Here is a 13,058-nt window from a genome sequence, read left to right as displayed (position 1 = left end):
GTGTATTCATTTCCAGTCTTTCTGAAGCGTGTTTTTCATTTGGGAAGTTCTATTTTTCACTCATAGTGCTCATTCATTTTCTGTCACTGGTTTGCTCTCAGAGAAGCCCCCCCCCCTTTTTTTAATGAAGCACAGTATTGCTTCTGAGGTCCCTGAGAGGACTAACTGGAAAATGATGTCTCATTTTGTCTCTGTGTTCTCTGGTTTTATGTAGCATCTGTAGGCACCGTTTGTTTTTTTTTTGTAGTGGCTAAGTGGTTTTGAGCCTCTTCTTACATTTTTTGAATAAAGGGATAGATTCTGTATATATGTAGTCTTCTTCAAACATGTTTTAAAACTTTTACTGAAAGAGAGAGAGAGACAGAGAGACAGAGACAGAGACAGAGAGAGTGCATGTGCTCTAATGGTATATCTTGCCAGGGGACAATTTTCAGGAGTTGGTTCTGGGGACCAAATGGGTCATCAGGCTTGTCTGTCAAGTGCTTTCGCCCTCTGAGCTATCTCAATGGCCCACAAGCATGCAATGCTTGAGAAACACTTTGCTGAGCACTTAGCAGACAGATGGATCAGGGACAGGCCAGCATAAGCAGAGTGTGCCACAAGCTTTCCTATGTACGCATATTGTCCTGGAATTTTGTGATAACTGTGAGGATTCTGGAGTCTGAGGCAGCCCGCAGCCTCCAGGTGCCTGAGCTGCTGTCTGGATACCACACTTTGGGTATTGCAGCCCGAGAAACCCTTGGGCTGCTGTAGTGCTTGGGAGGGTTCCTTAGAACAATTATGTCATATTAATTCATGTGCAAATATGGGGTTTGTTTTGGATTATGGTCGGATATATTCTACATGAGTAGTCTAATTATGGCCACAGCATAACACAATAACTACTGACCATGATAACGAAGTTGATTTAGGTTGGAGAATACATATTATAGAAATGTTTACAGATGTTTTCATAGTCATAGGAATGGTAAATCTTGTCAACAAATCCTTCTTGGGTTGGCAGGATGGCCTAGCAGGTAAATGTGCTTGCCACCAAGCCTGATGACGTGAGTTTAATACCAGGAACCCACATGGTGGAAGGAGAGAACCGACTCCTATGAGTTGTTACCTGCATGTGCCTATGGCAAAATGCTCCCACCCCATATAAATAAATGTAAACAAAACAAGTCCTTGTCTCTGGAGCAGAAAAACATCCAAGAGTAATAAAGAAACATATAGTGAAAGCCAACCAAATCCACATCCAACTGAAAATCCATCATTTTATATAAAGAGAATGTAAGACCACTCAGTCTACACATGTGGGGAGATCCCAGGCAGGTCATTACAGGGTTAAAACCGAGTATGTGAGCAGCTAAAGTACATGCCACTTTGAGAATAAAAATAGTGTGTACCTTATTAAAAAGCCGCCTGACAGGGTCACCAGCCCAGTCACAGAATACCTACCAAGAACAATTTCAATTTTAATAGGTTTTACTATGTATTTCATAAGCATGCCCATTGAAATTGAGTCATCAAAGCCTTCCAGCTCCTCCAAGACAGATTTTAGCCCGAGAGCTTGGAGTAATTATCCAAGTGCATGTTAGCCTGTGTAGCCATTTCAGCCTCGTTCATCATTTCAAACAGCCACAGACTCTGCCTGCTAATTTCTTCCGATGGATTAGCCGCTCTCACTTGTCTATCTTTTCTTTTTTCTTTTTTCTTTTTTTTTATTTCTGGGGGGTGAAATATTGCCTTCTTCCCGCGTTTTAATAAGCCGAGCAGGCATGCACCACTGCACAACTCCTCACTCCTATTTCTTCGGCTCAGAGAATGATGTGCTGGGGAAGAGCTGGGTGTAAACGTGAAGGTGAACACTTAGCCATCGCCTCCCGCAGCCGGCAACCCGCTGCACTCAGACAGGGGCTGCAAGAGCCCTCTTGGGCTGCTCCGTCCTTCTTTGCTGGCAGGCTGGAATCGGCCGCTCTTCCCGCACGGTTTCTGTTCTTCTGGGGCTCAGATCTTTTATTTCCCTCCCCCTGAATCTCACCTCTGCTCTGCCTGTCTCTGTGCCTCCTCCCCATTAAGAAGCCACAATCCACAGGGCTATTCATTTCTGGTTGGAACTTCCTCCATCCCTCAGTTCCTCACTGTAATGACCCTGTTTGAGCCTTTTAATTCAGGGGGTTCAATGATTTCTTTATTCTCTGACCTCCCAGTGAGAACACACAGCTCCACATGCTGGGATCACCCCTCCTTAGGCAGGTGGCATAAAAAACAGAGATCCCAGCCTCACAGGAAGCAAAGCTTGCACTCTATCTCTACCCCTTAGAAGCTTTGTGACCTTGGAGAAGTTATTTCACCTCTCTGAGCTTGTTTTCTCAGTCTTATCAAAAGGATAAATCTTCCTTTTGAAAACATGAGGGCTGTCGTGGGAAATTAGCAGCGATAACTGTGAACGCCGTTCTGTGGTAGAAAGCATGAGGTCCTGAGGTTGATGCCTAGGGTGGGTCTGGATGGTGAAACCATGTGTACTCATCATATGGTAGAGATCTCTGCATGTGGAACAGGTCATGCATCTTTTGTCCTTGGTAATTGAGCAGATGGGCTTTGTACCCTTCTTGCCCTTGCTACTAATGTCCATTAGCGTGCTGATAGCTGCAAAGAGGATTTTACAAAAGGCACTGGAATGAAGGCAGGACTTAAAGGCTCACTTGCTTGCTTGCTCACTTTATCCATTCCTAGCACCCACAGCCACCTCTCCTCAGAAGATATCTGAAGGTCCGCAGCATCGTTTTAGACGGTGCCTCTGTGACACCTTCCCATGACCCCACTTAGTGTCCTGACACTAGTTTGAAAGGCATAGATCGAGAATAGAAAACTGACCCTGGTACCCAGAGTCATGAGAACAGCAGGTGGACTGCTTCCTTAGATAAAATCTTCAGACAGAGACAAAGGTAGATTTTCTAGCCTTTAGAGAAAAGGCCGTTGCCCTGGAGTTGACAGTTTAAGGAAAAGCCCCTTTGACTCTCAGCTGCGGAGTTACAACGTATTTTCTGATAAGTTCGAGATGGGTAGCTTTTATCCAGTTCAGGAGGAAGTATAAAAGACAGTAATTGGTAATTCATAGGGAGAGCGGCTGCTCTGGGGTCACTCTCGCGAAAGATTTTGGAGATGTGCAATGATTTGGAATTACATTGAGAAGAACACTATCTGGGAGTAGAAACTTGAAACTGGTGGGTTTTTTCCTTTTCTTTTCTTTCAGACACGTCAAGCGTCCATACTCTTCCTTTACACATAAATTATGTAGGTGGGTAAAATTCCATCATTAGAGAATGACCTTGGTGTTAGGACACATTGATGTTATGGGTGATGTTCTTTGAATTTTTGCAAATTTTTGACATTAGTTATGGTTCAGCGCCAGTACCAAGATCATTAGTATTGAGTCAAGTACTTCTGTGCTCACCAGGTACTAATTAAAATGATGTGTCCAACTATTTATGTATATTTCATCCCAGGAGATAATATGTACATATAAAATATGTTTCATCTTCAATTTTTCACTCTTTCCGAATGATGATTTCTTTAACCTGTTTTTGTTTTTGGCAACAGTTATACAACACTGGAACAGAAAAGGCGTAGTCCTCAAACCTCCCTCGAGAGGAGTCCTTGGTGTTTTGTGTAACCCTTTAAGCGACACCTCGTAGTGCGTATTGCTTTCCTATGTCTCCTCCCACCGCAGTTTCCTTGTCCTTGTTCCCTTCAGTGGTGAGGACCTAAGTGCACACTCTGCCTCCAGGCCACATCCTTGCTTATCATCTTAAGGGAAGAAAGAAGATGGAGTATCTGAAAGTCTCTCTTTAAAACAGGAGTAGCTTAATTTATTCCATAGAGCTTAGATTCTGTAGTGGAGAAGGTTGCTTGATAAAGGCATATCCATTTATCATGATTGTATACAAGAGATAACTCTCATGAAAGTCAACCTCGAAAATTATTTGCACAATACCAAGCCTGTGTCATATAGTGTATTACTGTATGTATGGATATATACACACATTTATATATACACATACATATATACACACACAGATTTTTTTTTTGAGACAGGGTTTTTCTGTGTAGCCCTGGCTGTCCTAGAACTTGCTCTGTAGACCAGGTTGGCCTGGATCTCAGAGATCTGCCTGCCTCAACCTTCCAAGTGCTGGGATTAAACTAGATTGAGAATCGGAGTTCCTATAAATTATCAGTCATAAAGAAAAACAACTAGGCAAGGTGGCACATGACTTTCATCTCAGCACTTGCAAAGCAGAAGCAGGTAGATCTATGTGAATGTAGCAGGTAGATTTCTGTGAGGGTGAGGCCAGTCTAGTCTACATAGTGAGTTTCAGGATGGCCAGATCTACATAGTGAGACCTTGTTTTAAAAACAAACAAACAAAAACATCAGAACAAAAAGAACACAGACTCAGCATGAATGATTGCTAATTATTGTTCCTTGATTGAGACATTATGGTTTGTCTTTTAAACACATCTTATTATAAAGAAGGAGCTAGGCATATAGGGAGGTTGAATAAGAAAGGTTTTTAGAAGTTAGTTCATCACTGAATACAGAAGAACAGAACCTGAGTATTTACATGTCTTCTTCAAAGAGTTCATGTGTGAATATACTAGTGGACTGTTGACATCACTGATGATTTTTTAGTCACATATTGTCATTGTCACCTTCCAGTCATTGGTCTAAAGGGAAGCAGCACCCTCCAGAGAAGATGTACTAGTTACCCCTGCTACCTCAGCGGGTATTGCTGCTCCTTGCAGCTTTCAGGACCATGAACAAGGCCGAATGTATCCTGGGACTGAATAGAAGTCTTTGAGAAATGTTACTTTCCTAAATGATAAAAATCTGAATATTGATGTAACCAACCGTCTTATTAAATAAGAAACACAGAAACAATGTAAAAGAGAAAGCCGAGAGGTCAGAGCTCAGAGCTAAAATCTCACCCTTCCTCCTGCTGTCCCAGCTTCGCGAAAAGAGACCTACTTCCTGTCGGTTCGTTTTTTTTTTATAGTATGTTGTTCTGCCTTCTCATTGGTTGTAAGCCCAAACACATGACTGCCTCGTCACTGTCTGAATGTACAGCCCCCTAGGTCTTAAAGGCATATGTCTCCAATGCTGGCTATATCCCTGAACACACAGAGATCTTATGGGATTAAAGGCGTGTGCCACCACCGCCACACTCTTGCTATGGCTCTAATAGCTCTGACCCCCGGACAACTTTATTTATTAACATACAATCAAAATAATATTTCAGTACAATTAGATTACCACCACATCTGAATGTTTTTGGAGATGGGATTTTATTGCATATTCTGTGTTGGCTTCAAACTTAATACACAGCCCATGCTGCCTTTGGACTCACAATCCTCTCACTGTGCTTCTGAAGTGCTGAGACTGTGGGTACATGCCATCATGTGTGTGGACACGTCCATTTCATTCACTTTAAAGCCCGTTCCATTAATTTCAGGATTTTTGAGGTCTGTTCCTTGTTCCTGGCATGACAGTCAAGCAGTCAGATGGATAGAGATAAATACTAGATTTGGTATGTGCCTTATTAAAAACTTTAATGTTATTTTCTTTTTAAAGAATTATTTGAGGGGGCTGGAGAGATAGCTCAGAGGTTAAGAGCATTGACTGCTGTTCCAGAGGTCCTGAGTTCAATTCCCAGCAACCACATGGTGGCTCACAACCATCTGTAATGAGATCTGGTTCCCTCTTCTGGCCTGCAGTCATACATGCTGTATACATAATAAATAAATAAACCTTAAAAAAAAAAAGAATTATTTGAGCAGCTGGGCGTGGTATTGTACATCTTTAATCCCAGAACTCAGGAAGCAGAGGCAGGCTGATATCTGTGAGAGGAAGTTCCAGGACAGCCAGAGCTACACAGAGAAATCCTGTCTCAAAAAAAAAAAAAAAAAGATTTATGTTATTATTTTAAGAGAATGTGTGTATGTGATCGTGTGTGTGTGTGTGTGTGTGTGTGTGTGTGTGTGTGTGTGTTGTGTGTGTACATGAGTACAGTGCCCATGGAGACCAGAAGCCACCAGATTCTGTTGGAGCTGGAGTTACAGGCAGCCGTGAGCCTCCTGATGTGGATGCTGGAAATCAAGCTTCAGTCTTCAGGAAGAACAGTACATTCCCTTAACCACCGAGCCTTCCCTTTAGCCCCTTCTATTATTTTCAAAGAAGTCTCAGTAAGAACACAATTCAACATGTGTTTTTAGAACTTTTGATATTGCACACATAAGACTGTTGCTTAGTTATTATGAAGTAGCCCCATGACAGTAAGAATATTGTACTGAGTATTCTTTAAACATATTCAGTGACATGAGACTAGCCTAAACAAAAGCGACCCCTCCCAGGAAAGGGAAAGTGCAGGTAGCTGTCCTTGGCATTTGCTTACTTAATGCTGGCACTGTCACAAGCATCACAAGCCACCAATAATAAGAAATCCTGGGACTGGAGTGGTGACACAGCCCTGAGGAGCGCTTGCTGCTTTTGGAATGTTTGGGTTCAGTTCCTAGCATCCACGTGACAGCTTACAACCATTCATAACTTGAACCCAGGGATCCATGTCCTCTTCTGAGCTCCATGGGTACTGCACTCACGGGGTGCACATATATAACATGCAGGAAAAATGTTCATATACATAAAATAAATAAATCTTAAAAAAATCACTTGAGTTTATATTCACATCTTTTTAAGATCCCGTGAAAGCCAATATGAAAAAGAATCAACATCCTGGTATTTTCAACTGAAAAGTTTTCCATTTAATGCCCAACTTGATATGTTTGTATGAAAATTAGGATCTTCTCAAGCCAAGAGATTTTTTTAATAGCTGATAAATATAGGCCAGCACTAGATTGTTTCTAATAAAAGGGTCCCCTGCTGAAAGATGTGGGACCAAAAAGGAAGAAGGACTACAGACATTGTAGGGAACAAAAAGATGACATTAGGTTTGGAATTTCCAAAGATTTTGTTGTCAAAATCCATATCAACCTTAGGAAGTAAATAATATTAATCCAATTTTAAATACAATTGAAAAATCAAAGATTAAGTGGTTTCCCTCAAGCTATATCTGGATTAGAAATTTTTAATAAGGAATATGAAAATGAATATTTAATAACAACAGTTTTAAATAAGGTAGCATATATAACATTCTTTACTTATAACATCTGTTGCATAATTTTGCAATAAATATATGTTGAATATTTTAATAATTGTTGTAGTGGGTAGACATTCCAGCTTTGATCTGGAAGTTCCAACTCCCATTGAGGCTTCGGCAACTGTCACGCCTGCAAGGCGTGACTGGATGGGCCAGTGCTCTCTCTGTTCCTGGATCCTAGACGGTGGAGGTTGACTGAGCAGAGCTCCAGAGAACACCGCTGGACTGCGACCTACCTATCCCTTCATTTGTAAGTTATCCACTAAATAAATCTTCCTTTTAACTACATGGAGTGGCCTTAATAATTTCACCAATATCTGGCGCCCAACATGGGGCAAATTCCAAAGGCCTGGGTGACTCCCACCCTTAGCCTCCTCCCCGGCTGGCAGGTACCTAAACCCGCCTGCAAAGTTCCATATAACCAGGGAACGCCTACATGGTTCCATTCCTGAAAAAGGGAGCAGCTAGTCCAGTCTTGGTTCCCTAGCTTAACCCCAAGACCAGTGAAAAACCACAATAAGTGAGGCATTCCCCTGCTTCCTGAGTGCCGGCTCTGGCTCCCTGCCATCTGGATTCCTGCCTATAGCTGTGGTCAGCCAAGGTCGCTAGCAGGCCCTGCTTTGGAGCTGTATCAATGCCACCTTCTGGCTGAAAAGTCCTACTACACCTCCAGAACCGCGAATAGGTAAGCTAGGCAAAGCAGTGTCTTATTTCAAGTAAAAGTACTTGATAATTTTATATTTTAAAATTGACTAACAATTTTTGAGTAATTCTTGTAATATGGCCGACAACATTACCTCACAAGAATTTAAAAACCTTTTTGCCTGTATGATGAATGACATTCTCCTGGAAATATATGACCATCCTTAGGCATATTTGGCCTGTACCATTTTGGCATTCATCACAGTTATAGTTACAATATATATATATATATTAACTTAGATAGAACATATTAAGTATTAGATTCATGTTTTTTAGGATAGGACACCTTTTGGAATGATCTTTGTAACATGCCATTTACCTATGTTCTATACTTCTCTGGATTTTAGTATGTGTTTTTTGCTTGATATTGTTTGCATTGGTTGTAGCTCCATCTTATCTAGGTCATTATCCCTCATTATTCCTGGACAATATTTGATAACCATTCCTTTGTATATAGTCTTGTATTAGGTTAGAACCTTCTTATTTAGACAAAAAGGGGGAGATGTAGTGGTAGCCATTCCAGCTTGGATCTGGAAATTCCAACCCCCATTGAGACTCTGGCAACTGTCACACCTACAAGGTGGGGCCAAGGGAGGCATCTGGAGACCCGAGACCTGGATGGGCGAGTGCTCTCTCTGTTCCTGGACCCTAGACGGTGGAGGTTACCCAAGCAGAGCTCCAGAGAACACCACTGGACTGCGATACACCTTCCCCAGACCCTGCGACCTACCTATCCCTTCATTTGTAAGTTACCCACTAAATAAATCTTCCTTTTAACTACGTGGAGTGGCCTTAATAATTTCACCAATAAATTGTAATAGTAAAGCAAAATTTTAATATACCTACATTCTTGAATTCTATATGCATATACACAGAGAAAGATTCATATTTATATATTTACATATATTATTATTAACTAGAAGAACTAGAGAAGTTCTAATGTCTGGATTTTAAAATTCTTTAGCCTTTTTTTTTTTTTGAGAAGTTCTCCTGATGCAGCTAAGGCTGCTCTCAAGGTTACCAGAAACTCCATGTTGCCTCTGACTGGTGATCCTCTCACCCCAGCATTCAGAGTGCCTTGATTACAAGTCTGGGCTGCCATGCCTGTCCTTTTTTCTCCTCTCCTCACTTTTAAAAAGCAATATTAACTCTTTCTTTAAGATAGAAAAGGACTTTTTCCTGTTTATTTTGTTTTGATTTTACACTGCTGGGGACCAAATCCCAGGCATTAAAAATTAAGTTATTTTTATTTTATGTGTGTGAGAGCTTTGACTGTGTGTGTATTTGTGTACCATGTACATGCCTGGTGCCCATGGAGGACAGAAAGAGGCTCCAGATCCCCTGGAACTGGAGTTATAGCTGGCACAGGGGTGCTGAGAATCAAACCCAGGTCCCCTGAAGAGCAGCCGCTTCTCTTAACCACTCAGCCATCTCTTTGACCCCAAACCCAGGCTTGGCACATGCCTGGAAGGGTGGCCTTCACTGTTGTATATACAATGTTTAGACATCATTGTGGAGAGAGATCTTTCAGTACCTGATGACACTCATTTTGGTATCAAATTGTGTGGTATTTTTAATCAGGTCAATAAAGTATTAAGTTAACTGGTAACAGGTGTGTTACCTCTTATGGCTCCTCCATATAAATAGCTTAATTAGACTTTTCCCTCCTCACCCAATTGTCCTAAGTCTAACATTAATGTCAACATCCAATAGTCTACGGAAATATTCACTATGTCTATGTCAGTTTGTTCTTCTAAACACTAAGCTGATTCTCTATGATGCTTTCCTTGAATATTAAAAAGTTGTGTGCTCTGGTCTGTTGTACACATTCCTGAGAACAGGGGTCACCGATCCTGAGTGGAATAGTGCATGGACGTCCACCAGCTGCACAATTAAATCACCTTCATTTCACCTTTCCATGTATCCTTCAAAATAAACAAAGATTGTTGTCAGCTGTTTTACAGGAAACAATGAAAGCATGTCAATTCTGAGGATACACAGCCCCTTGATCGAATTCTTTCCCACCTGCATGTCTGGAAGTAACATTGGCTTGAGGTGATTATAAACATGTGCAAATTATTCTTAGGCTGTTTGGATCCTGGCTTTGATTGAACACATGGTATCAGCAGAAGCAACCTGATTAGCAATGTCACTGTAGAGTTCAGGACTAAACTATGTTGGATCCGGAAGCTTCATATAGCTCAGTCAAAAATCAGCACTGAGTTATCAGAAATCAGGAAAGCTATACCCAGGAACCAACTCTCCAGGGTAAAGAGAAAGAAGGAGACTGCAGAGAGGCCACATCTTGGAATAAAGATCAACAGATGTGAAAAGATTGCTATAGAAGCCATGGCATGAGTCTCCACATTCATAGCAAGTTTCTCGCCACTTAGGCACAGTCACACAGATGACTCAGTTTTGAATACCAACCCGAATATTTTCTATTATTTACATCATCAATACATGCTCTGACATGCTACCTAATCCTTCTCTGTTGCAGGTGAAAACAATGGATAGGAACAGTACCAATGACAGACTTGTCATGAAGGACAGATGAGGCAACACATATGAAGACCCAAGAATAGTGTCTACACACACAGCCTCGCAATATATGTAATCAAAGATAGTTATAACAATGGTGATATTTTTATCAGCAGTTTAGAAAAGGCTTAAGTGAGTAATTCAAGTTTGATGCATATGGTGTCCCAACTCTAGTGTAAACACTGACTGAACTTCCAAGCATGAGTGAACATGCAACATGACAATTTCATCTAAGCAGCTCCCCAGTAAAGATGTGCAATGATGAATTCCACAAAATGAGAGCAGCTGAAGATGCATGTAAGCTCTGTCAGACGGTCTCATGAAGTGCCAGCTTTCTTCCTCTCTTGTTGCTTTTCTTCTGTACTGGAAAAAAAAAAAAACAACAAAAAAAAAAACCCTCTGTCTCCCTGACAGCAGATTAACTTTACAATAATACTTTGTGGTATAAAGCTGCTGCCATCTGTACCAAAGATTAGGTCCAGGAAAATTACAAGGAATCCTATAAGAATTAAAATTACAGATGTATCTAAAGACTGAATTGCAAGGTAAGATCAGGTAGATGCTACTTCCCAGCGAATAAATAGTTAAAGCCAGCTACAACATTAGTGATAAACACATTCAGGGAAACCGCCGAATGAACCATTGACAGAAATTATTTTATCAAATGAAACTTCTGGGCATGACAGTTCAGCAGCATCACACTGTACCACTGGGGTACCAGGCATAATTGTCCACAGCTTAGCAGTTTCATGTTGAGCAAAACTGTGTCTGAGCAACAGTGTGCACGGTAGCTTCTTTTCTCTTGCTGTGACAGGGATAGCTGGCAAAAGGAATGTAAGGAAGGCTTAATTTGGCTCCCAGTTTTGGGGCGCAGACCTTCATACTGGGAAAGAAACAGCAGCAAGAGGCACAGCTGGTCGCTGCCTCCATAGTCAGGAAGCAGAGAGAACAGAATCCTACTGCTCAGCTCTCTTTCTCTTCGCATTGAGTCCCGATCTCCAGTCTCTGGAGCAGGTTGCCCACATGCAGGGCAGTTCTTCTCCCCTCCATTAAGCTAATCTAGAACTCCCTCACAGACACACCCAGAAGTTCAAAGCATAGGTGATTCTAGACCCCGTCAAGTTGACAATCAATAAGCAACATCCCAGCATGATGTCAGCTTTTGTAAATATCAGGCAGAAAAAAAAATGACTGGAAAGAAGTGACTTCTTCCTCTATCAGTGAAAACTCAGAGCTGTGGAATGGTGCTTTTCTTTGGTTATTTTCTGAGATACAACGTCTACGAAAAGAACACTGATGGGAGGTCTATTCTGAAGCTTTTCGGTTACTTTGGCTGGAGCATAAACTGTTTCCAAACACCATGGCTCAAGAGCAGCAGCTATTTCTTTTTTTTTTTTTCTCTTTCATTTTCTTTATTAAGACATTTTCTACTCACTCCACATACTATCCACAGATCCCCCCTCCTCCCTCCTCCCACCCTCAGCCCTCTTTCCCAAGCCACCCTGCATCCCCACATCCCCCAAATCGAGGTCTCCCAAGGGGAGTCAGCAGAGCCCGGCACTCCGAGCCTAGGCAGGTCCAAGCAGCAGCTATTTGACTTCAGCGCTTTGAGTTGCATAGGTCTTCCCCGGGCGGTTCTTCCGGTCTTCATCTCACCGACAAAGGGCTTCAGTGGAGATCGGCTCAACAGTTCCTAAAGACAGGAGGGCTGGCAACAGCTTTGTTTGTGTGTCTGATGACTTGATGAGATGTCCCGGACTTCACAAACTGTTGAGAAGTCACCCATGTCACCCCAAGGAGCCTCTCGCTTTCATTTGCAAAGTAGTCAGAGAGGCTGGCTGGATTCTACCAGAACCAGAACCGTGAGAATACCAAGAGAAACTAAGTCCATCTTTCCGAACCAATTTCTATTCATCTGTGTGTCATGAGCAAATTCTAAGTTCTAGGGACAGGAATTAGACTCACCTATGGATAAGCAAGTTATAAAGAAGCTTGCTATCATCTTAAAAAAAACCAAACAAACAAACACAAACTCCATAAATATGGAAGTAAATTCTGAAGAGTTTGTAAGGTCTTCACTGTCAGACATCTGTAGAGAACAGCTGGCAATAAGCCGTCCACCCCAAGTTGATTTATAATAGGAGATATAGTATCAGGTGATTCTGTGGTAAGGCTCTACTCACTTAGTGTGTAAAAAGAACCCATTTCTTTTCTTGTAAACATACACAGGCTCTGCAGGAGAGAGTATTGGCCACAAAAGCTCCTGATGGCCAGGTGCGATAGGAAGGTTTCCATGACACCGTGGATAGCATTAGAACCCCATAATGATCTGATCAAGAGGCTGGTTCCCATGATATGCTCAGGAGGGGCAGCTGCCTATGGGTCATCATAGGAATGAAATACCTAAGTTTTTGTATCTAAACTGGTGGCACAAGTTGGATGCCAAGATTTTCATTCTTTTCCAGGACCGTATTTTTTTGTTGCTTACAAGATTAAAAAATTATATATATATATATTATAAAATTAATTTTTGACAGGCTATCCCAGAAACTTTAAATTTATATCTAAGTTTAAAGACTTGTACAGTGAAAGAAAATGGTATGTCCAACCTAACTTC

Source organism: Peromyscus leucopus, chromosome 15 (genome assembly GCF_004664715.2).
Source record: "Peromyscus leucopus breed LL Stock chromosome 15, UCI_PerLeu_2.1, whole genome shotgun sequence".
NCBI classification, from domain to species: domain Eukaryota; kingdom Metazoa; phylum Chordata; class Mammalia; order Rodentia; family Cricetidae; genus Peromyscus; species Peromyscus leucopus.
Note: the sequence above shows the minus strand (reverse complement) of the source record.